The following is a 16431-nucleotide window of genomic DNA, read 5'->3' as shown; positions in this document are numbered from 1 at the left end:
CAAGTGAGCCACAACGGGCCGATGCTCGCTAATCCAAAGCCGGGAACCAGGAACCTCTTCCGGGTCTCCCACGCGGGTGCAGGGTACCAAAGCATTGGGCCGTCCTCGACTGCTTTCCTAGGCCACAAGCAGGGAGCTGGAGGGGAAGTGGAGCTGCCAGGATTAGAACCGGCGCCCATATGTGATCCCGGGGCATTGAAGGCGAGAACTTTAGCCACTAGGCCAAGCCGCCGGGCCCAAGGGCTGGTTTTTTTAAAAACTTCTTTTATTATTATTATTATCATTTTATGATATAGTTCCATAATCCTTGGGATTTCTCTTATCCCCTCCCCAATTCCCTCCCTCCTCACTGAGTTCTCCTGTATTATTGCTATAGTATACTTCTTAATAAACAACCATATGTCCATCGCTGAGGGCATGTAAATTGTCAGAGAGTCCAGCATCCTATTGTCAAGATAATATAGCTTCATTGGGAGTCCATCTTTGATCTGCAGGTAGAGATGCATACTGCATTGTATGCTCACATCTGAATATGATAGTCTCCATTACCGTTACTGTACATCCCATTAAATGAAAAGCCACAATACTAAATCAACAACAGGAAGAAAAATAGAAATTAACAACACCATAAAGTTAAGTAACATATTTCTGGATATGATAGTCTCCATTACACAGTTACTACACATCCCCTTAAATGAAAAGTCATACAAAAAATTAACAACAGGAAGAAAAAAAGAAATTAACAATACCATGAAATTAAAAAATAACATGCTATTGAATGACTGATGTGTCACTGAAGAAATGAAAAAGAAAATCAAAAGCCTTCTTGAAGAAAATGATGCTTCTGTATGATCTACGGGTCAGTGAAAAGTTTAATGAGAAAAAGTGTTTTGAAGAGATGAAACTAAAAATAAAAATAAAAATCCATGAGATATAGTTTCAGCTGATCTTTATTGGTGAGATATATCTCCTATAGGCAATGAATAAATGCATTTTGTTTTTGAATCCAGTCTACTAATCTATGATGTCTGATTGATAAGTTTAAGCCATTTACATTCAAGGTTAATATGAATGGGTGATAATTTGGTGCAGTCATTTTAGCAATGGTTTGTTAATTGATTTAGTCTTCTGTTGTTATTTTACTGGGATGTTCTTCCCATTTGCCTTTGGTTTTGGTGGATGATATTCCTCTTCTCTGTCAAGAGAATATCTTCAAGTATCTTTTGTAGGGCAGGTTTGGAAGAGGCATATTCTTTTAATTTTTCTTTGTTATGGAATAATTTTATTTCATTTGTAAAGACAAAGGAAAGCCTTGCTGGGTATGTTATCCTGAGCTGACAATTTTTTGCTTTTAGAATCTGGAATATGTCACTCCATTCTCCTCTGCTTTGTAGAGTTTCCTATGAGAGGTCTCCTGTGAGCTTAATTGGCATTCCTTTATATGTCAATTGATTTTTTTTAAATGTGCACAATCTAAGAATCTTTTTGCTATGTTCTATTGAAGAGAGGTTGATTATCACACGTCATGTTGAAGACGACTTTTGGTCAACCCTATTGGGAGTTTTGTGCCGCTCCTGGTTGTTGTTTCCCAATTCTTTCTCCAGATTAGGGGAATTTTCCCTTACTGTTTCATTAAATTCATTTTTAAATCCAGCTTCTATTTCTGCATCTTCTGGAACTCCCATAACTCTTTTATTTGGCCTTTAATAGTGTCTTTCAGGTTCGGCCAGGGGACTGGGGGAAAAGGAGCCCTCTGCAGCATGATGGCTGTGGGCATGCCCAAGTCAGACTGGACCCAATGCTGGGTACTTGGCCCAAAGACACCATTGCCACATGGTGAACGAGTCCTAGTCTTTGGGCACCAGATGGCAAGCTCTAGGGCTTTTAGGGTATATAATTGCTGCCTAGGGACATACATGGATAAGACCAGTGTGAGTGTAGCAGAGGAATGAATACTGTGTAAATACTAGCGATGGAATGATAGAACATACTTGCAAGCGTGGGGACTGAGATCTGGTGGCTTGGAGGGATGAGTCCGTAAGATCTCTTTGGTCCAGACTGATTTACCAGCCAACACGGGAATCCCAAAATGCGCTGTTAGCATAGAGCATCACAGACTGCCACACACCAGTCCACACCAAAGCTATGGCTGGGGGCCTGTCTGGTAGGGCTAGGTACCAGTACCTGAATGAGTGATGGAACAGGGGACGGTCTCACTTAGCATGGTCAAGACACTAACTAGCACATGAGAGAACCAGGTCTGGGAGTAGATTCTATGGGGAAAGTGTGGGCAAAACCCTGTGGAAAAATAAGTCCCACTGGTTAGCTCAAGAGAGGGGAGGTGATGGGTTGAGCTAGGTGTGACTATGGAACCTGCCATCACTCACAAGTAAAGGAACCAACAATAGTCTGGGCAGGTCAAGGCAGCAGCATCTGAATGTGCATCCTAAAATAGGTTGTGGGGTGGACTGGGCTGCAACTGGAAGGAGGTGGAACTGGCAGGCCCGAGCAAACCTTAACTCACAAGGAAGAACAGAAATCAGGCTGGAACACAGGTCATGTTGAGCGAGATAAGCTCATACACCAACTTGTCTGCATGAGCCAGGGATACTAGGCCACAGCATTGAAGGCAAAGACTGAGACAGGTAAGGGGCTAAGCCAACAGGGTCAGAGCAACCACTGATACGCATGTAGTCTAGGGCTGGGAATAGGCCCGGTTGGGGAGCTGTGAGAGTTCACCCTTGCTGGTTTGGGGTTCCCATGGGTGAGCGTGGGGGCTGGAGTGGGGACTGCGTTCTAGTCTGGATATGGCTGAGTATCCCTTGGCACAAGTGTGAACTGGGGCTTGGAGCACTGAGCTAGGCTAAACTCCAGCAGCACCATCTGGTGCTCATGAGAACTAGGGTATATGTAAGACAGACCAGACTAGGTTTCTGCCTCCTACTGAACCATGCGTGAGCAGTGTCTGGGTATGGATGAGCTTTGGCTGGGCTGAAACATCCAACAGTAAGAACCAGAATGGATTGAAGGCCAGTCAGCAAAGGCCACTTTTCCTATAAGAACAGGAGGTAAACTAAGTAGGGCTGGTCCATGGACCCACTGGTATGCACAAGATCTGGCATAGGGAGAGGTTCTGATGGAGGAGTTGGGGGAACTTCTGTCAGGACATAGTTCCTGCAGCTGAGCACAAGAACCACAACAGAGAGCAACTCAGACCTGGCCAGAGAAAGATACCCACTGGCATACATTTTGCATAGGTCTGGGCAGACCAGGCTGAACCAGTTCACAATACCTGCTGGCGAATCTGAGTACCAGAACAAAGTGTGGGTTGGACCAGGTTCGATTGCAACACATACCAGTACACATTACAGCTGGGACTGGGTGCCTGCTGGGCTGGGTTGGGCTAATCTGTAACCCAGCCCAGCATCAGCTGGAATTGGGGTGGGCCCGGCCAGCCAGGCCAGGCTACAACACCCAGTGCCAAAAGTCGAGGCGAGACAGGCCATTCCAGACTGGGCATCAGCACCCAACCACCACACCTGAGAACCAGGGAGGAAGGGGGCAAAGCTGGTAGAGGGAATGTGGAGGGCTCCCCTGGTGGACTGCCACTCCCAATGGAGAGTGTGAATTGAGATGGGGGCAGACTAGACCAGGCGGGGCTACAACACCTGTGGGCCTCATGTGAGCTAGATCAGGAAAAAGCGAGATTGGGCTGACTATTCCTACTGGTTCAAGCATAAATCAGAGTGGGTGAGGGTTGTTTGGGCTTTGCCATGGCATCAGCTGGCAGAGGCTGGCACTGGGGGCTAATTCTGTCAAGTTTAGCTGCAGAACCATCTGGAGAATGCATAATCTGGAAGTGGGAGTGGTCTAGGAGGGAACTAGTGGGCACCTCCCTCTTGGGTTACCACTCCCACTGGAGAGCATGCAAACCAGGCTTGGTGCAGGGGTTTCTAGACAGAATGACACCTGCCAGCATGTGTGTGGGCTGCATAGTAGGGCAGGTTAGGCTGAGCTAGGCTTCAATGTCTCCAGTGATATGTAGAAGAGGTAAATGGGATGTGAGACAGACTGAACAGGTCTGCGGTACATACTGGCAAGTATAGGAACCAGGGTAGGGGTGCAGGCCTGGTGGGGGTTATGGGGAGTCACCTTTACTAGGCTGCGCTCCCACTGGTTTGCATGAAGGCCTAGTGTGAAGTGGACAGAATCGGGCTTGACTGCAACACTCATTGGTTGTGTGAAAGACAGGGCTGTAAACAGAACAGACCCTTCATTTGCAACCACAAGCACGTGCATAAGCTGATTGGGGCGACAGACTGTGTTGGACGCTGTACTGGCAATCACATATAAGAATCAGGTGTGGGATCACCCCAGATGAAGTTTCTTTGGGGATCCCTCCAACTGAACTGCTGATCTCAGCACCCCAACCATGAAGAGACTATGTCAGCTAGTGGATTCTGAATAGATTTCATCATGCTTGGAATGGCAAGATTGGCAGTAATTCAGAACTGTTGAACTATCAAAACTGCTTGAGCAGGACCCTCGGAGCATGGCCCATGTCAGGGACCTGGGATGGGTGGGAGGCTGGGTGGGGCTTCTCCCTTTATCTCTCCCCTTACCCCAGATACAGAAAAAAATAATGATATTAATGTGGAAGCAATAGTCTTACCCACTTTCCTGTAGCCCTTAACTCCTTGTTCCCTAATCAACTATGTGTTTTAGTTCATGAATACTTTTTTTGGTTTGATCCAGCTCTGTTTCCAGCTTTTTGTTTGTTTTCCAGTGATGACAAGAACTATCTTCCAATTCTGAGATTCTTTCTTCTACTTGCTTCATTCTATTTTGGGGACTCTCCACAGTACTTTTAATTTGCTTCACTGTAGTCTTCATTTCTGATATATCAGCTTCCATTTGATTCATTTCCAGTGTGACATATTCCTTAAATTCCTTGAACGCCTTCTTTACGTGCTTCTTGTTCTTCATAAGAAGCTTTATAAGTGTTTTTAATTCTGTATTCCCCATTTTCTTGATGTCTTCCTCAGTCTACTCTGAAGTTGGCAAAGGTTTTTGCTCCTTTGCAGTGGAGACTTCAGTAGCATTCATTGTTCCCTTTTCTCTTTTGCTCTTGGTCATTGTGCTTCTGGTACCAGAGCTTCACCTTGGGGCAAGTTACTCAGCTGTGTCACCCACAGGTCTGCAATTTGATTTCACTTATTGTGGTTGGTACACCTTGTTTGCAGTCAGTTGTGCCACTCCCTCCAGTGAGTTCCAGGTCTGGATGCTTACGTTAGAGTTTCACCATGGTCTGTGTTGCCCAGCTCCTGGCTCACCGTTCTCCATCTCCTGTGATATCGTGCTGAAGCTGCACCATTGTCTGTACAACTTTCTCCCACTTTTGGTTCAAGCAGTTCCCAGGATTATGGAGTCACTGGAAGTCCTATATAGCTAGATTGCTGGTTGTGTTGATCTTTGCAGAACCTATGGGACCAGTGCAACCTATGGGACACTGAGCTCAGTGAGTTCTCGCCAAGTTCAGCATATGCACAGCTCACTGATGTCCTTTTAGTCTTAAAGTTTTTTCCACACCGTACAAAATGGCACCCAATATGCCACTACTAGAGTTCTTGATCTGCTGGCCATCAGGTCTGAGGGCTACCCAAACCTATTTTTGGTGGAACCTGTAGGATACCACGTTGTTGCAGTTCACTGAGCCAGAAATGAGTTCATAGCCTTTGTCCCATAGCCTTTGTCTCCCTACACAAAATGGCACTTGTTTGGCTCTGGGGGTGTACTGGGCCCTGAAATCCATCTTGTTTCTGCACCACCCATCTGGGACCTGTTGCTAAGTCTCTGTTCCCGGTCAAATCAAACAGACTAGCAGCACATGCAATTCTTTTTTTGGGTTCACCTCCTGAGCTCCTGGTGAACGTCCCTTCCCACCTTGCTGCTGGTGGAGTTCTGGCTGCTGGTGGAGTTCTGGCTGCTAGTGCAGTTCAGACTGCAGCTCACTGAATGCCGCTGGGGTATCTGTCACTGCGACATCACACTGTTGTGTCAAGCTTTTCCATGTCTGTGAGTCTCCAGGTGCCTTCTGTTTTTGTTCTGTCCTCTCCTATTTCCTGGAATGTGCCCTCTCTGCTTCTCACTGGCTAATGTTTCTTCTTCTGTTTTTACATGTCCTTATCCTACTCTGCCATCTTGATTCTTGACACCCAGGACTGGGTTTGTTGCAAAAAGATGAGTTCTCTCCCCCCCCCTTTGCCCCTCCTTCTCTGACCTATCTGCCTTTAGTTGTGGAATGACATGGTAAGAAAAGGTCTCACCACATTCCATCCCTAATCCTGCATGCCTCAGTTTTCCGAACCTGCACACCCACGAGTTTTTGTTTATTATAAAAGACATGACAAAACAACATGCTGTGTCTTGGAAAAAATAGTAAGTTAGTTCTGGGAAGACAAAATTAACCCAAATCTCAAAATGGACTCTCAGGTTTTAGGAAAAACCATTCAACTCATGCCTGTTGTACTATGGCCTCATTTATAGAAAATGTACTGCAAAGCAATGCATACCAACCACGGCAAATGTTTCTTCTGCCATCTGCCTGTGCCAGAGAATCAGGGAGTGAATGAGACACTAAATGAGATACATGCAAGCATTTCCACCCTATCTTCGCTAACAAAGACAGCAAGATTCTGACTTCTTAAAGGCCTCTGGGAGCTATTGGCTGAGGTGAATGGGAGAAACAATTTATTAGTGTGATGCATGTGTCCTAGTTTCTAATGAAAGATAAATTATCCCATGAGCCTGGATATCTAGGCTTTAAAGAGAATTTTAAATGAAAGCAATTTTTCCCCTAGCAACACTAATTGCCCAGCAGCAGTAAATTCCTCATCCCTCCCTGTCTGTGGTGCTGGTCATTACTGTCTCCTTGAAGTTGAGGAGATGTCCCCCAAGAGGAGTGTTTGTCCTGATGAAGTTAATTTACATCCTCGCATGAGAGGCTGCTGTACCATGTGTGAAGAAGGAGAGGGAATTCACCGTGTCTTTCTGATTAGCATCATGTGTTTGTGCCATTGTGTGTTTGTGTATAATGGGTGTGGAAAGGATGTGGGTGTGTGAGTGTGTGAGCCAAGATAACAGGGCAGTGAGCTGGCTCTTACTTCTTGGTTTGCCTTTAGGGGACAGTGTGCTGCCATCAATATTGAATCTTCTCCAGCTGGTGGAAGAGTTTAAAAGTAGAATTAACTAATAAGCATGGAAGTCTCCAAAAGGAAAAGTTAAGTAAGGGAAGTGATAAGTGTCATTAATCTGGGGAAACACTAGGTACGCATGTTTTATAGAAGGGATGCTGCTATGAAAAATCCTTAATTCAGCATAAATTTGTGTTTATAAGTTTATCTACTTAACTGTCTTGATTTAGAAGATGGCAGTGAATGCAATCAGGTCATGACTGAAGTAGCCTGAGGCTGGTAGACAGGGCATGTCCACCAGGTGATGTGATACAAATGTCTGCATGCAAATGGTACTGCTTCGCTGACTTTCATACAGGTCTCTGCAGAGACAGCTGGCAGTCAGTACTGAGACCAACTGTCATGGTAGGTCAGCCAGGGTATCCAGGTTTTCCCAATACATAGCGCCAGGTTCAGCCTTAAGGACTGTAGTTATTCGGAGAAGGGCAGGTCCCCTTATTCTTCAGTCAAATTACAAGCCATTTGGAGCAAATATAGCTCCTAAATTAACCAGCTTATTGCAGTACACTCAGAATATGGAACAAAGAAGGTTATATAAAAAGTTAGGCAAAAGCAAGTAAAAGAAACTTCCCTGAGCACAGAGTGTTAGTAACCAAGCATTGTGTCTTGGAGGAGAGTTTTGCAAATTACCCAGGAAAATAGGGCCTCTCAAGATGACTCAAACATAGACACAGATACAATCAAGGTATTGGCAATGATGTAAAGGGTTTTGTACTCTGGCGGGGCCCGTGGCAGCTGACACCATTCAGAGTGAATTCTTTCAGGGAGGGGAGTCAGAGCCACATGTATGTGAAAGAGCAGTTCAAAGGCACCAGTACTTGCTGCCACAGAAGGAGAAGTATCTTATCTTTAACTTTGGAAGGAAAAATTCTGAACCCCAGACTCTCAATTGCATGGAAGTGCATGGATGTCAATGTGGTTATCGGCCAATATGAAGTGATGAACCTCTTCTTTTCTGTCAGCTAGTCACTTGGTTCAGTCAGAGCTGGTGCACGAGGAAAAGCTCAAAATGGAGTTAGTTGCTATCAAGCTGTAGCCATATTAATCATAATTAACATACCTGTTTACCTGGCAGGCTTTGTGGCGTAGTACGTTAAGCATTTGATAACATGTGGATATGCATCCCGTATCAGAGTCCTGATTTGAACAGTGGCTTCTCTGCTTCTGATTCAGTTTCCTGCTAATGTAACCTGAGAAGCAGCAGATGATGAATAGTTCAAGTAACTGGGTCCCTGATACCTACATGCAAAACCCAGATGCAGTTCTGGAATTGTGCCTTTGGCCTGGACTATCTCTGACTATTGTGGGCATTTGGGGAGTGAACCAGCTGATAGAAGATTCTCTCTCTTTTTCCTCTGTCCCTCTCTGTCTCTGCATCTCCCTTTTGAATGAGTCATACATGAACATTTAAAAATCTATTTATTAAGATTCACAAGAACCATAACTGCAAAATACATATCACAACACCAACTCCAGAGATTCCTCGTTCCAACTTGGCCAGCTTCCTATGCATGTAACCCATGTAGATTAGGTGTGGCAAACCAGCACTTCCTTAATGTATGAAAAATATGAGAAGCAGAGGAGAGAAAGCAAAACATCAGAATGTCAGGGAGCCAAGCTGCGTGTCAGTGGTGACAGAAATTTCATAGCTCTGAAGGCTGTCCTACAGCAAGGGACACAGCAGGCAGCCTGGCACAGATGGTGGAGATCAAACTCTCTGTACCATGTCTTAGGGGCCAAGCAATGGCCTACAAATGATCCACACCAGGACAGTGACCCTGGATGCTCAGCAAGATATTTTGAGGGGAAACTGTGCTTATTCACAATTATGCTTGGACAACACCTCCACCAAGTCCTGGTGGGAAATACATTTCAGCTTTAAGTTACATTATTATTGCCGATCAGATCTCTAGAACAACTTTGAAGGAGCCACGGTAATAGACCAAAGAAGATATGGATGGATCAATGATGCTTATTTGCTTTTTATCTCTTTCACACAAATGCTTTCACAGTTCATCTGGAGAAGATGAGCATAAAGGAACGTGGTAACAGATAAGGCACATTTGGGCCTGAAGGTGACTAATGAAACAATAGCATAAACTTATCCCTCCCACATTTTTCTGGACTGAGGAAAGACCTGACATTTCCCCTTGTGCAGAACACTCTGTCAAAGTTTCCATGTTTGTGTGATTGAGATGACAGGCTTGGCATTCATGATTTTGCATAAGAAGCAAAGCAACTAGCAGCAACATTGGTGTGATTTTTAAGGCACTGCTTGGAACACTCACATCCTGATTTGAGTGCCTGCCTCCTTGCTTCTGATCCAGCCACCTGCTAATGTGCACCCTGGGAGTGAGTGTGCCTGGGTCCCTGCCTTCCATGTGGGAGACTTGGTTTGAGTTTCAGGTTCCAGACTTCATCTTAGCCCACTCTGGCATTTGAGGAGTGAATCAGTATCAGATCACTCTCTTCTTTATCCCTCTCTCTCTGACTTTCAAACATTTAGAATATAGAGAAAGCCTTTATTTCTTTAAGTTGTGTTTGGTTGAATGCCTATTACTCACATGTATTCTGTTGCTACTCTTCTCAACATTTTCTTAGGTTACATGTCAGGCTCTCATTTTCATCAAAGAAAACAACACAAAAGAAGAGGTGAGACTGGCTTCAAATCCAAAGCTTTTAACTCCAAAACCTTCTTCTCTTTCTGCTTCTTGTCTTGAAAATAAATATGTACTGGATAGAATTGAGTGGCAGGAGAAGTATTTAACCTGCTTAAAGAGAACTGTGGCTTCTATTTCCAAATAACACCTTGTTAAGCAACATTCCTTGAACTCAACCAATGCTGGTGCTAATGGAAAACAACTTTTTACCTCGGTGGGAGGGTTGACAGCCTCTGAGCATCTCCCAGCTGTAACACTACATTTTTTAGTGTTTCAAGCAGCTTATTGAACAGCTCTGAGTCCCAGAATCCTTGTCTGTAATACAGGAATAATAAAGTAGAGAGGACGGAGAGGCTAAGTAATTTTCCAAGGTCATCCAGAGTGGGGCATCAGAAACAGGCAACCCATCAGTAGAGTTGGATAGCTCACAAGGCTGATGTAATGTCTAGGAGATAAAGCATGTAAAAAGTTGTAAAAATGATAACTAGACACAATGGATGACCAAAGATAAGAAAGAAATAAGACTGAACTTTTGTTAAAACAAACGTAAGAATTAAAGTCTGATAGAGACATCTCAATTGTTGACTGTCCTTTTTGGCCCGGCTCATATTTTAAATGTTCATAATTTAAAATGTATGCTCGGGGACTGAGCATCCCCTCCCTCCTTTCTCCCGTACAGTAAACTCACATGGCAGCATTTACTAATGAATCAAAGTCGGTATGCTCACAATTAGGCTGTTATCTAGCATTATTTCTTTAAAAAAATAAAAAGATAATTATATCCACTGGGGTGGAGTTTCTGGCAAGTGCAATAATGAATCACCACATAGTTCAGATTGAGAATGATAGTTACACCATAAAACCTGGTCTCAGCACCTCTTTCATCTTACTGGCTGGAAGCCAGAAGAGTTGGCATTAATAATGTGTTTTAAAATTGTTCGTGTCCTTTTCATGCCTGGGTGTAGTATTTGACTGTGGATGAAGTCAGCAGTTGTGTGAGCATCTCAATGAGAACATCTTTAAAAAGATGCCCTTCATAATGTTTCCCTTTCCCTCCCTCCTTTTCTTTCTGTCGTTGATAAGCTTACTTTGCTGAACCATTTGCGAGAAGGTTGTACATGACAAGAGCATTATGTAGATATTATGAGGCGTAAGGGGGATGCCTTACTACATCAGTGTGTGTTTCCTAAGCTCAAGAATAATCTTTTAAATGCATTTAAAAAATTTTTGAGATTGTGTATTTTCATTTTATAGTCAAAGGCTTAATGTTCCACTACATAAAGAGTTAAATAACATGCAAAGAGATGACTGCAAAAAAGAATATGTGCAAGGGCTGAAAACAACAATCAAATAAAAATACTTCAGCTTCACCAACACACAGGAAATTCAAAGATAGTCACAGATCATCCAAAAGGAATCATCCTTTACATCATCTTTAAAAGTACAATAACCAAATACAGAAACTTTAATATTGGTATGTGCTTTTATCAGGTTTGCAGTCCATAATCCAATTTCGTGAATTGTCCCAATAGTTCTCTTAAAAACAATGTTTTGCCCTCTAGCACAAGATCCAGTCCAGCATTACCAAGGGATTTGAGTGTTGTACTGCCTTGGTTTCCTCTCATCTGTGGCATTTTCTAAGCTTTGCTTTGTCTTTGAAGATGCTGGCTGTTATTTTTATACAATACCCTTCACTGCATTTGTTAACATTTACTCACAGTTACACATGGGTTTTGTGTTTTTGGTGGAAATTTCATGAGAGATCCCTTGTGTCCTTCTCATGGTCAGAACAACCAGGGCCAGGCCAGGCTGAAGCCAGGAAGCCAGGAACTTCATTCAGGTCTCCCACATGAATGGTGGGGACCCAAACACTTGTGCTATCTTCTGCTGATTTTTCCCAGGCTGTAACCAGGTAGCTGCATTGGAAGCAGAGCGGCTGGGACATGAACAGGTAGCCATATGGGATGAAGGTATTACAGGCAGTGGCTTTACCCATTACACCACAATGTCAGTCCTCTCCCCGACTCCCCCTCCCCTCCACCCCCAAATTAGTTCACTTTTATTGTTATCATTTGTTTATTTTGGCTCAGATTATCCACCAAAAAATCAGGTTTACTGAAATACGAGCAATGGACCAGGCTGTGCCAAGGCATGGCAAGATACTTTAGTCATGTTTACAAGAGCTATAAAATGCACTGCTAAGAAGGACCTTTTCTTTACACTAAACACTGAAACCAGTTTTCCTTCTCTTTAAGTTCTGTTCCTATCTTGATAGTAGAAAGATGAAGGGTAAGCACAGTTTTACTGGGACCTGATTTGCTTGTGTTTGTATAAATATATAAATGACACTTCTCAGGAGAGGGTAAACACACAATAAATTATAACTGAGATTTTTATGGGTGTGTTCCAGAAATGCGTGGGTAAAGCTAATATCGAACCAAGCACCAAGGATTCATAATAGGAATAATGGTTTATATTTATATGACACTAAAAGGTTTGCGAAGGGCTTTCACATATATTGTTCAGCTTTATCCTCACAGTAACCTGTGCCAGGCAGAGCTAATATTATTATCTTTGTTTCTTATATGAGGAAATTGTATTCTTTCACACATAGAAGATTAAGTGAAATGCCCATGTATTGCAAGAACTATATTGGAAACCCAACATAAGAGGCACACAGTTTCTGAAACTACTTACTGGTCTGCCTGGAAATGTTCATTTCTTTATGTTTAATATTTAATGCAATCTCGAATACACTAGAGATAGTGCTCCCAGTTGGTGGGGAATCCACACTTAAATCTGAAATTCCTTTTGTTGTTTCTTGCACACAGAGCTTAATAAATAAAATAACACAAGTACTGAAAACGCATTTTTCTGACATGGCTGAAAATTGCAAGCAGCTTGAAACTTTTTAGATTGTTATCTGGTTAATTAATAAAAAGAAAAAGGTCTAAGAAAACTTAGTATTTTTTAGATCTGATATGGGAAGATCGAACAGGAACTGGCTTTTTTGGGTAATAGGAATATGGCTTCCAAAGATGTGTTGGACTTGTGAGAAAATGACTTTATAAACAAAACTTTGCTTTTTAGAAAGGTACCTTTATGAATAATTATTTCTGGCATAAATATGGTCAACCGTTCTATCTACAATAACATTCAGTCTTATGTTCACTTTTTGTTTGCTCTCAGTAGAATTACACAGCTTCATTTTTGTTAATACTTTGTTGGTATACATTCCTTATTCATGGTTTGAATGCATCTTGTTCAAATAACATGTAGCTGGATCTTTTGTTTGAACTGCAATGTCTTTCACCCTAATTTGTATTTTTCAGAAAATATGGTTTTATTCCCCTTCTCTTTTTCATTTTATTGGTTTAATGAAGTTTTTCTTCTTTCTTTATATTTAATTTAGTATTTATTCTTACCCTTTCAAGTTTTTATCTGACTTAGAAAAATATAGAGACTTAAGCATAGATTATCCATTACCAGAATCTCTCTTACACAATTCTCTTGTTATTATTTTAGTTATTCTCTTGTCTAGTATTTTAGTTTCAGTTTTTTTCCCCAACTCCTTTCCAGTACTGGTTGTTATTTTTAACTTATGGTTTGGTACAATCTGCATTCAAATTTATTCACACTTACCACTTAAAACTGAAAAAAATGCTTTTTTGCTTTTTTTCCCCTCACCATCTCTTTCTGGCATCAACTTCCTCCTTTCTTTAATAGCTCTTTTACTGAATCTCAATTTGTATTAAAAAATTACTTGGTTCCCAGTTTCTCGTAACTCTTCATTATTAAATTCCAAGTTGTCCTTTATTCCTTTGATATTCTAGTGAGACCATCTCGCATTGGGCTGTACTGATGTTGGAAAGTCTGTTATCAGAGTGTGCACTTGGTCTGATTTTCCTTATATCATTACAATAGTATAGTAGTTCAACAATAGCCACAAGTCCATCATTCTGCTCTTTAAGTGTATCCTGACATAGTATGTGTAGATAATGGCAGAAAGTCTAGCATCCTACTGTCAGTTTCCTTGGAGTCCATCTTTTATTAATAGTAGAGTTGCGTACTGTAATAATGTATCTTCACTTCTCAATATGCTAGTCTCCATTATGCAGGTCCTTTGGATGAGTATATGCACATAACTGCTTACCTATACATACATATATCAATTGATCTTGTATTTTGTATGAAAGTTGCCTTATATCAGAGAGAACATATGCCATTTGTCCTTTTGGGATTAGCTTATTTCAATGAGCATATTGGTCTTCAGTGGGGATCATTTTGTTGCAAATAGTAGAATTTCATTCTTTTAAATGGCTGATTTAATATTCCATACAGTAGATTTACCACAGTTTCCTTATCCATGCCTCTTTGGACCAGTATCTGGGTTGCTTTTATGTCTTTGCAATTGTAAATTGTGCTGCTGTATATATAACATTACAGGTAACTTTCTCGTATGCAGATTTTATTTCTTTTGGATATATTCCCAGAAGTGGGATAGCTGGGTCACATGGTAGATCAATTTTCATTTGTCTTAGCACTCTCCATACTGACTTCCATAATGGTTGTACTACCCTGCAGTCTCATCAACAGTGAAGTAGGATTCCTTTCTCCCCACGTCCATGCCAGCAGGTGTTAGAATTCTGAATGTAGGCCAATCTCACTGGAGTTAGGTGGAACCTCAATGTAATTTTTATTTGTGTTTCCCTGATAGCTAGGGAGCCTGCACATTTTTTTTCATATGTCTATTAACCATTTGAATTTGTTCTTTTGAAAAATGCCTGTGGATTGGATGCAAATGACTCAGTGGCTAAATCCTTGCCTTGCACTCAACGGGATGCCATATGGGTACTGGTTCATGTACCAGCTGCTTCACTTCCCATGCAGCTCCCTGCTGTGACCTGGGAAGTAGCAAAGGATGGCCTAAATCCCTGAGACCCTGCATCCATCCATACGGGAGACCTGGAAGAAGCTCCTGGCTGCTGTCTTCAGATTGCCTCGGTTGTGGCCATTGCTGCCAGCTGGGAAGTGAACCAGCACACAGACCTTTCTCTCTGTTGCTTCTTTTCTCTGTAAATATGCCTTTCCAATAAAAAATAAATAAAACCTTAAAAAAAAAAGAAAGAAAAGTGTCTGCTCACTTCCTCTGCCCATTTATTCACAATTTTTTTTTCTGTAGTTGAGTTTCTGAAGCTTGTTGTAAATCCTGGATATTAGTCCCCTATCAGTTGTGCAGTGTGGGAAGATTTTCTCCCATTTTGTTGGTTGCTTCTTCATTTTTCATTTTGTGGATTGTTTCCTTTGCTGTACAGAAGCTTCTTAGTTTGATGTAGTCCCATTGTTTATGTTAACTTTGACTGCCTATGCATTTGGTGGCTTTTCTAAGAAGTCTTTACCATTGTCAATATCTTGGAGAGTGCTCCCTGTGCTTTTTTCTAATAGTTCGATGGGTAGTGGTGCAGGTGTAGGTCCTTTATCCACTTAGAGCTGATTTTTTTCTAAGGTGAGAGGTGGGGGGTCATGCGTCTTACTTCTGCAGGTTGCTATCCATTTGTCCCAAAAGCATTTTTTGAGGGAACCAGAATTCTTTCCTGTACTACTTTCAGTTCTTTTGTTGAAGATTAGCTGGCTGTACATGTGTGGGATCCTTTCTGGGGTTCTATCCTGTTCCATCTTCTTTGCTTCTGTGCCAATACCACTGTCCTGCAGCGTGTCTTGATTTCTGAAATTGTGACTCCTCCAGCTTGATTTTTATTCTTCAGGATAGTTTTGGCTATTTGTGATCTCTTGTGTTTCCATATGAACTTTTTTTTTCAAAGAAAGCCTGGAGTCTTTCTTTCTTTCTTTCTTTCTTTTTAAAGATGTATTTATTTTTATTGGAAAGGCGGATATACAGAGAGGAAGAGAGACAGAGAGAAAGATCTTCTGTCTGATGGTTCACTCCCCAAGTGACCACAATGGCTGGAGCCGAGTCAATTGTAAGCCAGGAGCCAGGAGCTCTTCTGGGTCTCCCATGCGGGTGCAGGCTCCCAAGGCTTTGGGCTGTCCTTCCCAGGCCACAAGCAGGGAGCTGAATGGGAAGCAGGGCTGCCTGGATTAGAACTGGCGCCCATATGGGATCCCGGCGAGTGCAAGGCGAGGACCTTAACCACTACGCTATTGCGCCAGGCCCTCATATGAACTTTTGTATCCTCCTTTTTCTTTTTGAGAAGAATGTTGTTGGGATTTGGATACAGATCACATTAAATCTGTATATTACTTTTGATAATATGGACATTTTATGATGTTAATCCTGCCAATCCAGGAACATGGTAAATTTCTCCATCTTTTAATGTTTTCTTCTAGTTATTTTGTAATGATTTCTAGTTTTCATCAAGAGGTCTTCCACGACTTTGGTTAGGTTCATTTCAAGGTATTGAAGATCCCTCTGTGCTATTTTAAAGTGGACTGTAATTACAAGTTCTTTCTCAGCTATGGAGTTACACATGTATACTAGAATCATTATATATGTTCAT

The sequence above is a fragment of the Ochotona princeps genome, chromosome 2, assembly GCF_030435755.1.
Source record: "Ochotona princeps isolate mOchPri1 chromosome 2, mOchPri1.hap1, whole genome shotgun sequence".
Classification (NCBI taxonomy): domain Eukaryota; kingdom Metazoa; phylum Chordata; class Mammalia; order Lagomorpha; family Ochotonidae; genus Ochotona; species Ochotona princeps.
This window is presented reverse-complemented; position numbering follows the sequence as displayed.